Genomic DNA, 11,973 nt, shown 5'->3' with positions numbered 1-11,973 from the left:
AGTGCTGGTGGCTGTGGGTTTTTCTGCAGGCGATCGTTTTGAGTAATTTGTTTCACGCACGCGCCGTGCTGTGGGGTAAATGCTGCTTTCATGTGTCCGTTGAAACGGTGGGTTTCCTGTCGTGTGTGTGTACCTTTTGCATTTGAGGGCAGATGACATTGTGACTTGGTCTCCTGTGACTGTCCATTCTCAAGGTCTCGCCAGCGTGGTGCGGAAACCCGGCCCACCCTGCTTACCTTGGAAGGCGGCTTTCCCTTCCCCACCTCCCTTTCCCCTCCATCTCTTCCCTGTTTCCCTCTCTGCCCTCACTCCTTCCCCAGCTCTTCTCTCCCCTCTTGCTGTTCTGTCTCGCTCTCTCTTTTTTCTGCATTAAACATTTCGGGAGTTACTTTGTAAATTATTAAAAAGCGTTAGGTTTTAAACATGTGTGTTTACTTGCAGGCCTGAGAACCGGGAGGACGCTGGAGAAAAGCTGCCCTCTGAATGTTTGTTTGGCTGCCCAGGCTCGCCTTGACTCCAAATGGTTGAAAACAGATGCACAGGTGGGGTTTGCCATGTCTTTTTCTTGGCGTGTTTCTGCTTCCATGTTTAAATTTCTCGTGTAAGGCTGTTTTTTTTAGGGCATGTAAGGGGAAGTTAGTTGTATCTTCCTATGTTAGAGGAGCAGGTTTATTTCCTCCTATAACTTAAAATGTAGCAGTCTTGGCCGGGCGCGGGGGCTCACGCCTGTAATCCCAGCACTTTGGGAGGCCGAGGCGGGTGGATCACGAGGTGAGGAGATCGAGACCATCCTGGCTAACACGGTGAAACCCCGTCTCTACTAAAAATACAAAAAAATTAGCCAGGCGTGGTGGCAGGCGCCTGTAGTCCCAGCTACTCGCGAGGCGGAGGCAGGAGAATGGCGTGAACACGGGAGGCAGCGGAGCTTGCAGTGAGCCGAGATCTCACCACTGCAGCTCCAGCCTGGGCGACAGAGCGAGACTCCGTCTAAAAAAAAAAAAAAGGTAGCAGTCTTTATGGCTGTTTTTGTAGATTGTGCACGGCTGCCTTTTAATTAGTTTCTTGCGAGTGCACTACACTTGAGATCTATTAATAGGCAAAATTTTTTTCGTATTTATTATTACTGGCTAAGAAATCTGCCACACTCCTCACCATATCATGATGACTGTTATTTGTTACTGATAGTATTTGAGCTGTTTAGTTAACTGTGGAGGGGAAAATTGGAGAAGTCAGTTGCAGTAATTATGGCCGAGAGAAACTCACTCATTTTATGAGGTCTTGTGTTTGTGTTTCTGGAGAGCCCAAGAAACCTGGTGGTCAAGATGAGGGAGAGGACCTCAGGGTCAGCCGAATGCCTGAGAGGCAGGACAGGCCCAAAGGTGAGCAACCTGAGCACATCAGGTGGGCTCAGAGCTGGTGCATGAGCCCCACAGCCTGCAGAGCAGCCCTGGACTCAGGAGCCCGCTCACACCAGTCCGGTGGGACTGCAGAGATACAGGGTACAGCCTCTCCTACTGTTGCAGGGCTGGGGCCTGGGAGCTGCAGATTCTGTCCCCACAACTGCCTTAGACATGCCAGATGAGCTGGGGCAAGACACAGCCCTCTCTATGAAATGAGCAGTCAGTCCAAATAGATGCACTAAAGAAGGGCTGTGGGATGGACCCCACTGTAGCCTGGGGCTACAGACAGGCTTCCAGCTTCCATACTCAAGCAGCTGGCCTCTGGGGTAGCAGCCCCGGGTATGGGAGGCAGGACTCAGAATCTAGGCCAAGCCTCCACAGCAATCCCCTCTGGAGAGCCCGGGCACTCTGCAGGAGGGGCAGCAGGCAGCAGGTGCACCAGGAGCACGTTTCACAAGGTGCCCCATATTGCATCTGTTCAGATAGGCAGCGAGTTGGAAAGTGGATGCAGTAGGCAGGGTGGTGGCTGCTCCCCACAGCCAGGAGTCCAGCCCAGCACCACCTGAGTCCACCTCTGTCCTGCTCAATTGGGTAATCCATGTTCTGGGCCCTCTGGTCCCACCCACAGAGGGAGGGCTTTGGGGCGACCAGGTGAGCTGGCCCTTGTGGGAGGATGTAACCGACTCCTGAGCCTGGCAAGCCAGGAAGCCTGGCGCCAGCATCCCCACCCCCACCTCTCTAGCCCCACTCATTCCCTGATCCTCCCATCCGACCCTGCCCCAGCAGTTTCCTCTGCTCACGCTCATCTCTTTTCCTGCTCCCAGGCTCGCCTGGTCAGTGTCCTTCACTCTCCTCTGAGTCTCCCTCTTTCCAAGCCACCTCCACTCTACTTGACACATTCTCCCTTAAGACACCAGAGTACACAAGCTCAAGTCCCTGCACCTCACCTTTACTCCCAGACATGGGAGAGAGATGACATGAAGAACCAGACGCCACTCGGCAAGAGATCTGGGGTATGCAGAGGGGCAGATCTGAGGCTGTGGAAGCTCCAGGAGCTCCCTGCAGGAGGCTGCATTTCAGCTGGCTATTGAATGTGGCTCTGAGCTGACACCTCTCCTTGAAGCTCCGGACCAGGAGCCAGCTGCCAGCTGGACCCTCCATTTGGTGCCTCAGAGAAACCTTGCACTCTGTGGGTCTAACTCTGAACCCAGAAAAGCTCCGCATCTCAGCCCTGTCTCTTCTTAGGGAAAGCCTATGACCCAGTTGTGCACCACACCCACATTTGAGTCAGGGGCTCCTGCCCCACACTGTGAGCGCTCTGGATAAGCCAGTGCTGAGGGGGAAAGAGCTCTGAATGCCAAACCGTGAGTTTCAACTCCACCTCCAGCTCTGAGAGCTGTGGGCAGGGAAGGGCCCTAGTCCAGTGTGCTGTAGAAAGACCAGTCTGCCACTGTATGGCACATGGATGGCGGGGACAGAGTGCGGGTGGAGAGAACAGAAGGTGGACAGGGCGGGGGAGGCTAGGGACATGGCTGTGCCGTGGAGATGGGAGACAGACCAGGACTTGGTGGCCACTTGAGGAACCAAAGGGAGGAGTCTGGGAAGAGACACCCTACACCAGGTTTTGTATAGATGTGTAGAAGCGAGATGGGATGCTATTCATTGATCGAGGGAGGAGGAGGGGAGAAGAGGTGTTGCCACGGTGAGGAGGTAACTGAGGTCTGTCATGAATGTCATTGAGGTTTCCCAGGAGCGCAAGGGCCGCCAGGCCTTCACTTGCCTTGAGCCGGCCCTCGAGGGTGCCTGTGCTCCTGGCCTCTCGGCTCCCACTTTGTAGCTGTCAAGCTGCAGTGGGGGACGCTGCCTCAAGGGTTCCAGCATGTCTGTGTGTTTACCCAGGGGACTGCCTAAAAAAAAAAAAAAAGAAACAAAAAAAAAGAATGCCCATCGCCGAGAGATAGCTGATGGATGATCCACTCGGAACAAAACCCGTTACAACAACCCTGATCCGCTCGGCCACCAGCTCCTCTCAGCTCATCTCAATCCAGACGGAGCTCTCCCTGACCCAGTGTAATCAGTTTGGTAGGTGCAGTGGACACACGTGTGGCTCATGCTCAGGTGAAGAGTGCAGCTCATGCCTCACGCGCCAGGCAATCAGTGTTCAGAGGGGCATGGAATTGACTAAGTTTCTGAAGACTTAGACTCACCAATACATGGCGGGGAGGCTGGAGCGAAGCGGTCTATGGGGTTTATAGGTTTCCAATATTTATGCGGGTCATTGTTTTGGTTAAAGAAGAAAAGAGGGTGGTGAGATGGGGATCACCAATGGAATAGGCAGCCAATGGGCCTGCATAGACTCTGGTCCACTGAGTCCACCAGCCATGACCATAAGCTTCTTCTCCTTACTCATCCTCCCAGCCCCCACCCTACTCCACACTCCCCCAGCTTGCCTCAGCAGGTGACCTTACCGGCACCATACTTGTTTTTTTTTTTTGGAGGAAATAAAGGAACCAGACTCGGGGGAACTGATGGGTACAGACGGCACAGGTATAGTGGCTAGGAACCAAGGGCAGTGCACGCCTCTACTGGAGCCTCAGGGTGGGGGTGAGGTTCCCTGGAGTGTGGGCTATGGGCTGATGCAGGCATGGAAAGGTGACGCAGGTGGCGGCACTCCCAGGGACCACCATCAGGGTCACCATAATGTGGATGTGTGCAGAGTGTGGGTGCGTGAGGGCGGGAGGTGCAGGGAAATTTCTCATCTACTCTCCACTGCCTCGGAGTTGGAGATGTCAAAGGGAGCCATGGCCCACTGTAAACTAACCACATTGTCCCCACCCTAGAGGGTTAGAAACCCCTCCCCAGGAAGCCGCTTTGAGCGGAGCAGTCACATGTGGAGAGTGCAGGGTGCTGTGTCCAGCCAGGGGAAGGAGGTCACCAAGGGGGTTGTACCCTCCTCTGGACAGGTGGCTGCCTTCTGACACACCAGCCTCTCTCTCTAGCACAGTGGCCCCCACACACCCAGCCTGTCAAACCTACAGCCCTCAAGAAGGCTTTGTCCAAATGAAATGAACAGCTCCGTCTCCCAGGAGAAAGCACAGCTGAAGGATGCGGGAGGGCAGTAGAGTTGTGGATGCATCCGCCCCTCCACAGTCGGACCAGAAAGAAGGGGGCTTTCAGCCAGGCTCTCCCAAGGCTGGGGTCTGAGTGTCACTGTCCAGCTATTTGGCTTCTTGCTTAACGGGTCAGCCCAGCTGCGCCTGTGCAGCTGCCAACCTAGTGAGGGTGAACCAGCGAGGGAGTGACATTTCTGATAGTTGGGGATACAGGAAAGATGAGGCTGTGGCTGCTGGGCCAGGAAGGGGTGTTTTTTTTTCATCGTTTGTTTATCTACTGACTTGACCAGGGAGGGTTATAGGTACAACCAGTTTAAAGATGGAAATCTCTGAGAGAGCAGGCAGGGACTTAGTGCCTGAGTAAGGCAAGCAGGCTTCTCAAAGCAGCTCTTTTGGGAGGCCAGAATCCTGTACCAATGTCGACAGCAGGTTCTTCAGCTGCTGGGGGAGTTGCCGGACAGGGTTAAAGCATAGGAGAACTTTCTGGATGATAGGAATGTTCTATATCTTCAAAGGAGGTGGGATACATGGGTAATGCATTTGTTGAAATTCATCAAAATATATACCAGATCTGTGCATTTCACTGAAGATAATTGTACCTCAAATTAAAAAAACATTTTTTAAAAGACAGATGGGCCAGACGCAGTGGCTCACGCCTGTAATCCCAGCACTTTGGGAGGCTGAGGCGGGTAGATCACCTGAGTTCAGGAGCTCGAAGAGCAGCCTGGAAAACATGGATTGAATCCTGTCTCTATTAAAAATAACAAAAAATTAGCCAGGCATGGGGGCACAGGCCTGTAGTCCCAGCTGCTCAGGGAGGCTGAGGCAGGAGAATTGCTTGAACCCCAGTAGGCGGAGGTTACAGTGAGCAGAGATCACGCCACTGTACTGGAGCCTGGGCAACAGAGCGAGGGGGCGAGACTCCATCTCAAAATGAAAAAAAAAACAGACAGATGAAGGTTCTCAACTTTCACTAAAGGCAGAGTAGCTTGTTATAGATTAGCCGCCCCACAAAAGCAGTTAGAGAAACTGGAGAAAAATGTGCCCCCGACCTACCAAAAACAACTGTTTGAAGGTAATTGGAGACCTCATGTCAGAACTTGAGTGACCAGGCCTAGGAGGTGACCCTGACAGTCTGTAGTGCTTTTCCGACATTTGGTGATTGGTGAACAGTAAAGGGCTAAGAGGTTAAGAAACTGAGTCTGAAGTGGTGGTTAAGAGGCTGGAGAGCCTGGCTGGATGTTTGGCACTCACAGGACTGAAATGACCTCATGAGAATTTGGGTCCCAGTAAGGAGATGGGACCTTGGTGGGAACCCTGGAAGGGTCACCCCTAGGAGTCCAAATGAATAAAAAATAGACCAGCCGTCACAAAAACTAAAGCCTGCTTTGAACCAGCTTAGTCCCAAACTACATGAAGTCGATCTGCGCTTTTACTCCAATTGTGTGCCATAAAGTCAAAGTCAATACTCTCTGGAGGCAGATAAAAGTTTACTAGCAATGCCATAAGACAAGACAAGACTAAATGAGAAAAGAACAAGAAAAAAACCAGTAGAAACATACAAGAAAAAAACCAAATAGAAACATACATGTAAGGAAGATAAGGAAGGAAAGTTTTTTTTTGTTATTTTTTTTTTGTTTTTTTTGTTTTTTTGTTTTTTTTTTTTTTGAGACAGAGTCTCGCCCTGTCCCCAGGCTTGAGTGCAGTGGCACGATGTCAGCTCACTGCAACCTCTGCCTCCCAGGTTCGAGCGATTCTCCTGCCTCAGCCTCCCAAGTAGCTGGGGATTACAGGCATGCACCACCCTGCCCGGCTAATTTTTGTATTGGCCAGGCTGGTCTGGAACTCCTGACCTCAGGTGGTCCATTCACCTCAGTCTCCCAAATTGCTGGGATTACAGGCATGAACCACTGTGCCTGACCAATATTTTGCCACAATTTAAAATAAGTAATTTTTCTTTTCTTTTTTTTTTTTTTCAGGTTTGGGCTCAGACTATATTCTAAACAGTCACATGGCAGCTGACTCTTCTCCAGGCCTTGCTGCCGGGTTTTACATGTTTATTGTTTTTGCCTTCTTGTCATGTGCTCGGTAGATGGCAGCTTCCAGGTGCTCCTAAGGGGCCAGAAAAGAGAGTGAGAAGGCACGGAGGCTGCCAGGTCATCCCCCTCGGGGCCTCACCCTCATCAACCTCCTCAACTGGGTCTCCTGCAACTATTGGGGGGCCACCTCTCGGCCCACCCGCTTTGCCCTGAGCTTCCTGCTGCTGCAGCTGGGCAGAGCCTCCTTCTCAGAGGCCAGCTGCTGATAGGCGGCCACGTACTGCTGCAGGGGACCCAGGGAATGGTCTCGCTGCTGCTGCAGACTCTGAGCCTGTTGGCTCTTCAGCTCCACCTGCAGGATAGGCGTCAGGGTAGGCAGTGGCTGGCTTCCAGATTCTGGGCCCATAAACAGGGTGGCAAGGGCACAGTGGGGCTCTGTTATCTGCCCAGGCCCCTGGCCCTGGCCCCTTCCTCCAGGCCTAAGTGACTGCCTCCCTTGCCTAGAGGCCATGCCTCCCTCCCCAGCCTCAAATCTCACACCCTTCTTCCCACCATTGAAGCTGTAGGCCACAGACTGGTGGAAAAGCAGAGGGAGCCAACCACCCCCCCCCCCCCACCCCCCCCTTCTGCTAAGTTGTGGTGAGGTCGTTCTGTATGATCTCCAGGGTTTGCAACCACCCTCCGCCTGCTCCCCCAGAGCTCGGCCTTCCGCCCCAGCTCCCCCAGCCTCTCCTCCAGCTCCTGCAGCCTCACCTCCTGCTTCTGCATCTTCTCCTCCCCCTGCCTGCCACAGCCTCGTTTCCTGCTCCCGCATCTTCTCCTCCTGCCTCTGCATCTTCTCCTCCTTCTCCCCGCATCTTCTCCTCCTGCCTCCTGCATCTTCTCCTCCTGCTCCACAGTATCTTTTGCTCCTTCTCCCATATCATCTCTTCCTGCTCCCACATCTTCTTCTCCTGCTCCAGCATCATCTCCTCCTGCCTCCACATCTTCTCTCTCCTGCTCCCCTAGCTTCTTCTCTTGCCTCCACATCTTTTCCTCCTGGCTCCACATCTTCTTCTCTCTGCTTCCCACAGCTTTTCTTTCCTGCTCCCGCAGCATATCCTCCATTCTCCCCCAGGAATCTCCTCCTACTCACACATCTTTCTCCTCCTGCTCCCGCAGCATATCCTCCTTCTTCCCAGCTTTTCCTCCTGCTTCACACATCTTCTCCTCCTGCTCCCTGCATCATCTCATCCTGCTCCGTATTATCTCCTTCCTGCTCCCGTATCTTCTCCTCCTGCCTCCATATGTATCTCCTCCTGCTCGCTCCGAAGCTTCTCCTCCTGCCCTCCCTGCCTCTCCGAATCTTCTCCTCCTGCTCCCTGGCGTCTTCTTCTCCTGCTCCCCATATATTCTCCCTGCTTGTGCTTCTTACCTCCTGCACCCCTCCCGTATCTTCTCCTTCTCCTGATTGTGCATATTCGTCCTTCTAGCTGCCTGTATCTTCTTCTTCCTGCCAATTCCACATCTGCATCCCCGTATCTTCTCCTCCTGCTCCTGTATCTACTGTTTCCTGCTCCTGTATTTTCTTCCTCCTGCTCACGTGCATCTTCTCCTCGCCTGCGCTCCAAATCTTTTCCCCCCCTTCCCCCCGACCCCCCCCCGCCCCCTGCTCCCAAATCTATCTCATTCCTGCTCCCCGCCTTCTTCTCCTCCTTCTCCTGTGTCTTCTCCACCTGCTCATCGCATCATCTCCTCCAGCCTCGCCAAATTATCTTCTCCTCCAGCTCCTGCCTCTTCTTCTCCCTGCTCTTCTATCTTCTTCATCTGCTCTTGTATCTTCCTCCTCCTGCTCGTGCATCTTCTTCGCTCCTGCTCCCATATCTTCTCCTCCTTCCTCCACATCTTCTCTTCCTGCTCCTGCCATCTTCTTCTCCTGCCTCCCGTATCTTCTCTCCTCCTGCTTGTGCATCCTTCTCCTCCTGCTCCCTTATCATCTCCTCCTGCTCCCGTAATCGTCTACTCCTCCTCTGCTCATTCGTCTTCGCCACTCTCAGCATCCTGTATACTTCTCCTCCTGATTGTGCATCTTCAACCTCCTGCTCCCTGTATCTTCTTTCACCTGCCTCCACATCTTCTCCCTGCTCTTGCCTCTTCTTCTTCCTGCTCTGTATCATCTCCTCCTTCTTGTGCATTCTTCTTCTCCTGCTCCCTTATCTTCATCCTCCTGATCATGCATCTTCTCCTCCTGCTCACCGTATCTTTCTCCTCTTGTCTTGCATCCAAATCTTCTCTTCCTGCTCCTGCCTCCTCTTCTCCTGCTCTCGTATCTTCTCCTCCTGCTCATGCATCTTCTCCTCCTGCTACTTGCAATCTTCTCCTCCTGCTCAAGCATGCATCTCCTGCCATCCACATCTTCTCCACCTGCTCTTGCCTCTTTCATCTCCTGCTCCCAGTAATCTTCTCCTCCTGCTCATGTATCTTCTCCTCCCTGCTTCCATATCTTCTCCTCCTCCCTCCACATCTTCTCCTCCTGCTCCCGCCTCTTCCTCTTCTGCTTCCCGTATCTTCTCCTCCTTCCTCCTTAATCTTCTCCTCCTCCGCTTCCACCTCTCCTTCTCCTTGCTCCTGCCTCTTCTCCTCCTGCTCCCGTATCTTCTCCTCCTGCTCCTGTTAATCTTCTCTTCCTGCCTCCACATCATCTCTTCCTGTTGCTGTGGTACAGAGCGGTTCCACAACTCGTTCTCTTCCACCTGGGCCTTGGAGACTTCGCGGACCAGACTCTCTTGCAGCTTCCTTACCCAGGTGGTCAGCGTCCTCACTGCATCTTGCTGGCTGGAACAGTGAAAGTTGGGTTTGAACCTCCAGAAGGGAAACAGACTCAAGGGATAGTCTTAGAAAATCGTAATCAATAAAACAATGGTTTTCAACAAAACGCATGATCCTATAAAATATATATTTTTAAGCCCTAAGCTCAGAGATTCTGATTTGCCAGGCAGTGCCCCACTTTTGTACATTTTTTAGCACACTCTATAGGATTCTCTGGTGGAACGCAGAACAAGGTGGCCCAAATTTTTCTCAGCTCTTGAACTGGAGCCATCCCCATAGACATGCATGATCTAGACCATGGTCCCAGCCGGACAGGGATCCAACAACCCCCGGAGGCTGTAAGCCTGCTTTGCTGTGGCATGTCAGGAGCTTCGGCTTTCTCTCCAGCTTCCCTTCTAGCTCCTTTACATTGAGCTGGATCTCAGACTTCTCAGATTCTACAAGTCGAAGTTTTTCCTTAGTAGTTTCGGCAAAAAATTTTTCTCCTTCAGCTCATCATGCGGTTATGCTACACCAACCACAGGTCGGTAGATAATGAATGACCAAAGAACGGAGAAAAGACAGCTTTGGTGATCACCCCTCTACTCTTCAATCACCCCACAACCACAGAACCGAGGCATTGTCTGGGACCGCCTGGAATTAAAAGCCCCAGGTGGCAAGGCCAGGAGAGAAGACATGAGTTGCCTGAGGCTTACCGCCATGAGTCAGTGGCACAGCCGGCAGTAGAGCTTCCCTGTTCACACATGAAAACCTGTATGAGCCTCTCCACCATGCCACCTGTACCCCCCCCGTCCCAGCACATCCCCCCAACGCTAAAGAGCCCCAAGACCACCCATCGCCACGATTCCCCCCCATCCTAGACTTGTTCCTGTACAGTTCCAGACTCAAGTGTCAATCCCTCTCCTTTGTTAACTCTCCTCGATGTAAGCAAATAGAGAAAGGTGAAGTCAGGATAGAGCAGGCAGAGGAGCGGCTGGCCGAACCCGGATACAACAGCCACTTGTGACCAGTCCACACACCACTTGCCCCTCTCCCCAGTCACGACCTGACATGCTCTCCAAGGCACTTCCAAGCCCAGGGTCTCCTTTGGTTTCTTTTTGTTTTGTTTTTAGGTTTCTTTCTTTCTTACTATTTCTTATTCTTTTTCTTCAGGCAGAGTTTGAGACTCATGTTGCCCTGACTGGGAGCAATGGCGCAATCTCAAGCTCACCTACAACCTCCTGCCTACACGGGTTCAAGCAATACACACTGCCCACCCTCCCGATTAGCTGGGATTATTAGCATGTGCCACCACAACCCTGCTAACTTTGTATTTTTATTAGTAGAGATGGGTTTCTCGCATGTCCGTCCAGTCTAGACCTTGAACACTCGCAACCTCTAGGTGATCCCGCCAGCTCTCGCCCTCCCCAAGAGTGCTGGCATTACATGGCATGAGTCCAGAGCCACCAGGCCTCATTTTGTTTTTCAAAGAACTCAGTAAAGGTGGAAGGGACAGTGAAAGAGACCTGACATCATAGCTGGCTAGCAGGGGCCCAGAGACATCTGATGGTATTTTGCTAATGTACTTACTGTTACAAAAACCCTTACCGAACTGTTGAACCTTTACTGACTGCTTTCACCAGGCACTGCGCTAACCGTCCAAATTTCTTCCTCACAACCTCCATAGGAGTACGGTTTACCAATATTACCTCTAATCGAATAGATGAAAAACATGGGGTATTAAGGGTTAAGTGCTAGCCTAAGATCAACGGTAGAGTCTGGGATTTTCAACACCCAGCGTACATCTGATTCTCTAGAGCCCCAATTCTTTCACCTGTGGGGTCAGGTGGCAAAGAGATAAGAAGGAGGAAATTAATCATTTTGTTGACATGTTTTGAAAGTATGATTACGTCGAATCGTCCAAAACTCAGAAAGTACAGAAAGGGAAACAATCTCCCCCCAAACTCTGTTCCTCTCTCCTGAGATGTTTATTATCATTACAAATATATATATTGTATATCCTTCCCCATAATACACAACACACACACCACACAACACAGCACAGAGGCTCCCTCTCCCATCAACACAAATAAATAACAATTCTCCAAGCTAATCTTCTTATACATTTATGGTACCCAGTATCCCTAACCGCCACTTGGGACTGTGGCCAAGGCCACAGTCAAATAATGGGGCAGGGCGGGCACTTGGCCTGTGAGTCTCTATGTCCCAGTGCTCACACCCCTTGATCCCCACGGCCGCCCCCCAACTCACGTACCCCCGCCCCACAGCAGCCGAACTCAGACCCCTGCCATCCCTGCTAACCACCACACACACACAAAGCAGCAAAGAAAATGGCCATTCGTCATTTGGGCAAGGACACTCCATCCTGCAGAGAGGGACTTTTATGCTCACTCCTCCATCTGTGAAGCCGGGTTCACCCAGGGACGGGGCAGTTGGATGGAACTCACCCTGTCAGCCCTTCTTCTTCTGTGTAGCAACAGCCAGAGAGATCCCACTTCCAAATCTCTTGCAAAATACCATGAATCAATGCAAGGCGCGCCGACCAGATGCCTGCACTCCCCTGGAATGAGACAACATTCAGATGCGGCCAAAAGGACTCCCCATAAAGGCCCT

General features: G+C 52.1%; 1 pseudogene; it reads left to right on the top strand.

Moving 5' to 3' along the window:
• The first annotated feature begins 1,322 nt into the window (after positions 1-1,322).
• LOC126947260 (uncharacterized) lies at positions 1,323-2,491 on the top strand (annotated as a pseudogene).
• The last annotated feature ends 9,482 nt before the right edge of the window (positions 2,492-11,973 follow it).

Source organism: Macaca thibetana, unplaced genomic scaffold (assembly GCF_024542745.1).
Source record: "Macaca thibetana thibetana isolate TM-01 unplaced genomic scaffold, ASM2454274v1 unplaced_scaffolds29, whole genome shotgun sequence".
Taxonomy (NCBI): domain Eukaryota; kingdom Metazoa; phylum Chordata; class Mammalia; order Primates; family Cercopithecidae; genus Macaca; species Macaca thibetana.
Note: the sequence above shows the minus strand (reverse complement) of the source record. Positions and strands in the feature narration are given on the sequence as shown.